This window comes from Ictalurus punctatus, chromosome 23 (assembly GCF_001660625.3).
Source record: "Ictalurus punctatus breed USDA103 chromosome 23, Coco_2.0, whole genome shotgun sequence".
In the NCBI taxonomy this organism is placed as follows: domain Eukaryota; kingdom Metazoa; phylum Chordata; class Actinopteri; order Siluriformes; family Ictaluridae; genus Ictalurus; species Ictalurus punctatus.
Genome location: NC_030438.2, coordinates 5912439 through 5917500, shown reverse-complemented (window position 1 = coordinate 5917500; position 5062 = coordinate 5912439).

The following is a 5062-nucleotide window of genomic DNA, read 5'->3' as shown; positions in this document are numbered from 1 at the left end:
AGTGCAATAAAAGGGCTCTGGAGGAAGAAGACGCTCCAAGCTTTTGTATTCTGTGGATCTGAATTAAGTAGTGCTTTCCTGCCAATGTCAACACAGGTGTAGAGTTCAGCTGGAGCATGGGGTGGAGCTTTGGACAAACTACCAGTGTGTACACAGCATGCTAATCGTGCATTGCTAATTGAGAGGAGTTCTGTCTTCATGTCATAGCGAGAACATTACGTACGGTAAACAACCTGCTCACACTGGAGCGCTCATTCCAGCACGAGTCATAGTCTGGATGCATAAACCCGAGCAGATCTCGCTGTTACTGCAATGATTTCATTAAGTGACTGCGTTGACGTTTAACCTCGATGTTGTCTTCGTACCTTGTCCTTTATTTGTTTCTGCGGTGGGAGGGTAAAGAGATGTCTGGCTGTGTGCACAACCCCAGCGTCTGAGCAGGCAGACAGTCCGTCTGTCTGTGATTAACTCACTGTCTCCTCTGTGCTTTTAGGCATTATTGATGCTTGTCTGCATGACCAGGCGTAGCAGTGTGTCACACAGTTCTGGATATCACACACACACACACACACACACACACACACACAGTCTCTACAGAACATACAATCACCTGCTTTAGGGGGTTTATATATAAGGAATAAAACACAGCGAAGCAGATATATATATATATATATATATATATATATATATATATATATATATATATATATATATATATATAAGATAGCATATCAGAACAAGCACATTATTACTTTAAATATATATATTTTAAAAAGTTACATAAAATGAATCAACACCTTCTGCTCTATCGGATTAGATAGAAAATTGGACAGTGCTGTGGTATACTGTCACGTAAAGTGTTACTAGTTTCTCACGGTTTAGGGATGTGAAGGTGAAGAATGCAAATATGTCAAACCTGAGAAGTGTAAAGCAGCAGCTTGTATGGCATGACATCTATAACCATAAACGTTCAATGAAATTAAATGGAATGAAAGACCTGACTTCTTTTAATAGTCCCTCTACACACTCCTTTTCCAATGAACTTTTCAGTAAAAAAAAAAAAAAAAAATGAAACAAAAAAACAAACAAACAATTAAAGTGTTTGTAATGTCTTCATGTTCATTCCAGCAGAACAGGTTTGCTTCATTTACATCAGTGAATGAAAATGAACTTCTTGTGCTTGTTGGTGCAATGCCCAACAAGGCATGCAAGCAATGGTGATGTACTGACTTTCACTCTGCGCTACTTCGTACGCTCGAACTGCCTCGGGTTCGAGAGGTTGTGCTCACACGAATAAGTCGTAACTCTTAATGATCGTCAGTGAAGGACAACACCAGCACTGCATCCATGTGGACAGTGGCAGGCTTTGTACTGTAGGTGTGTGAGAACATGTGTTTACCTGCAAAGTCGGTCATCATTTGCAAGATCTTTAACGATTTGCATATTAATAGTGTACCTCATATATGCACATATATCTCCAACGCTAAAATGCTGCCATCCTGACAAGTTCGTAACACAACACACTGCAAGCACACCTGATTCAACACACACAGGGTGAGATTATGTTGGAGCTAATGGGCTGAATCACGGACAGACTAAACTGTGTAGTGTAATGCAGTGCAGCGCTGGATTATATTTAATTCCATTTGATTTGTATGGCACTTTTAACAATGGACATTGTCTCAAAGCGGCTTCATAGAAATATATAAACACAGGATAAGTGTGTGGATTTGTCCCTATTGAGCGAGCCGCTGGTGAGGGTGGTGAGGAAAAACTCCCTAAGATGATTTGAGGAAGAAACCTTGAGAGGAACCAGACTCAGAAGGAAACAAGTCCTCATCTGGGTAATGACGGATAGTGTGAAAGTAAAGGACAGTTCATAAACTTTTTATATGCACACACTGTGTATAATTTCTGAGGAAAGAACTTGTTGTTGTTTTTCAATATGCAGAAAGCAGTGTGGGGGGAAGGGGAAAGCAGAAAAGTTCCAGTGAACACTGAGACTCACAAATATTTGCCTTCTCTTTCAATAAAGAAGTTCCAGTCGAGGGGGAGGGGGACCCTCGCTTACAGCCACTGAATGAGTCCTGCATATATTAGGCACTCTGTCTTTAAAAGTGTGCCAGAGTCTTTGCTGTGGACGACGCCCCACAACGAGCACAATAATGGCCCTCAATGCTTACCATCTGCAAGGTGGGGTGGGGTGGGGAGCAGAAAGCCACCGCTGCACGTGCTGTGTACAGCACCTCGCCAGTGTATGAATTTATTCACGCCAGCCGGCTTCGTAGCCTGTAATGAGCACGGCGGTATATATACACGATTGGTGAATCATAGCTTTCAAAGTCTTGTACATCGACTTAGTGTTCAGGAACACTGGCGTAGTGTTGGGCCATAATTACAGGGTAGGGGAATGACAGGGTCCGGGCGATAAAAGGAAAACAAAAGATTCGAGTTTTCACGAGCCGAACAGTGTACGGAGCGGTGAATGTGTCCGTGAGCGAATGTGTTTTGATTCGCTGTGTTGGCAGTAAGGAGGAGGGTGAACACATGTGAGATGGTCATGGTGAAGTTCTGGGAACAGATTGATGGCACCAGCTGTCCCTGAGAGAGAAAACAAAGCCAGACAGCTGGTCACCTGTAACTGCAACTAGTGCTGAGAATGCAGCTCTGGACAGCTATTGAGTGTGAGTGGGAGGGTCCATTACTGACATACGACACACACACACACACACACACACGCACAGCTTCATGTCTCCTTAGTATTAATTAGGCCTATTAAAATGCTGGGTCATAATAAGTGCTGATTCGATAGAGACATTCAGTTGTAGCACTTCTTTGTAAAAGAACAGCCTTTCTATTGAAGTCCAGCTGAACGGATTTCATGTCTAAATAAACAGCACAGAGATGAGAAACCTCCTCCAGTTTTCGCCTCAAACTCTCATGCGGTTAGTTTCAGTTGAGGAGAAATAGAAAGAAGAGCTCAGTCAGGGTTAACGTGCAGGCAGCTCAGAGAACAGCGACGCCCTCCTCCCCCCTCCAGCCCGTCGCCAGCCAATTACAGCGCAGCCACTCTGCTCTACTCAGAGACAGAAGAATTCAGCCAATGATATGACATCATCAGATGCCCATTAAAGGAGAGGTTCTCCTTTTTTTTTTTCTTCCTTTGAAGAAGAGCAAAAGAAATGTGAGGCCTTTTTTCCCCCCTCTGGAACTCTGTCATCGGGGGTTTAGAGACAAAGCACTGTTTGTTTTTCCTTCCTTTAAACTTTTTTTTTTTTTTTTCTGCCTCAGGGCAATATTAAAAGAAATCGAACCAGCTTTTCAATTCACAAGGGGGGGGTGTAAAAACTTTATTAAACAGACATGTGTAGGTCTAATAAGATGATCTGTCTGACATTATTATTACAGCGTTAGAGTAAAAGCACTGCGTTGAGTTACAGTGTTCGGCATTACCACTTCTCGTGTCTCTATTTTCTTGGTTACGCTTGTGCCGTGACCAGACGCTCACTGTTTCCAATAGTCCCTTTCAGTTCCAACAAATGCTCATTATTCTTGGGCTGACCTCAGTGTGTATGTGTGTTTTCCCCTTCACAGAGTCTCTGCACATGTCTTCAGCAGCAGGGTGAAGGAAGAAAAAAGAAAAAAAACACACAAAAAAACCCCACTTGAGTTGCTTTGTTTACTTGGCAACATGGCGAGTCTGTCTGACTAATGCATTCATGAGTCTATCTCGGTGGAATTTTGTTCTACGTTTGCTACGTTGATTTACAGATCGTCCGAGATTGAGCCTGTCGTGTTAGAGAACGCTCGAGGTATGACTTCATGCGTTGAAAACAAATCAAACGGATTCTTGGGGGGGAAAGGAATCGCAGAGGTACTTCTTCGCATCTGAAAACTCTCAAACTAAAACGATCAAAAAAAGAATCACTCGAGCATCATAAGAGAGCGCTTGCGTAGACGCGAACATCTGGGAGAAAGTCGATCGTAGGTCGTGAATTTACAGCTGCGCGGGTTAATAACGAGCGACAAGAGGACGGCTTTTTTACCCCATGAAGTACCGGTCCTCCCAGTCTTTCTTCACAGTCACGGTCTCACTGATCTTTCATCAGGGTGCCACATTGTTATCCTAATTACTAAACAAACTCTCAACCTCTCTCTTGGTTATTAGATCACAGCAGATCTCTCATCCCAGCTCAACATTTTCAATGATCGCCTTACAGGCATTCCTTGAAACTCTATATGCTGCTTGTGCTTTCTAAATGGGTTTGTCTAACATAGTGTGCCTATATTAATCCTGCATTAGTGTACAGCAGAACAAAAACGACACCACAGAGTTGTAGATCGTCTCCTAAAGCTGTTCATGAAGTACTGTTTTTTGTTGTTGTTGTTTTTTTCTTTCCCCCCATGTTCCCAGAGAGCTCAGCGTGGCAGGAGAAGTCGATAGTCTGCGGAGTGTACGTCAGTTCATTTGTGCAAGACTGCACCACTTCCTCTCTGCAGTGTTTACATGCTGCACACGTGTTCCCAGAGTCTCCTCCTCGCTTTTGTTGCTCGGAGAGGCCGTTTAACACATCTGATAACTGCACGCGCACCTGCAAAACGAGCTGTTTGTATACCCGAGCTCTTGAGAACAACGACGCAAACTTGACACGGCCGAACGGGACGGCGCCATGAACCCGTGCTCGGCAGACTGCAGAGCAGACGAGTGCTTGTACACGGTGTTTCGATTTTCTGATCGATAACGATCACAGGAAGTTGAATACCATTTCAGAAATTCTTTAGCTAACTCACTCAGTTAAAGTCAAATCCATAATGTGCTAGTAGTTAGCATCATTTAACCCCTCCCCCCACCCCCAAGTAGTGAACTAGTCAAATAAATGCATACTGATTAACGTAATTAGGTGAATAGTCAAATTCCTAGCGTGGAGACGATTCTATAAGCTGTATGATGTTTTTCAAGAGTGCCCTTCTCTGCAGAAGAAAATGTCCATGGGGTGGCGTCAGACCTGATCCAGCTCCTCCTATCTGGGTAGAGTCAATCCAAAAATCCAAATTGTCGAGT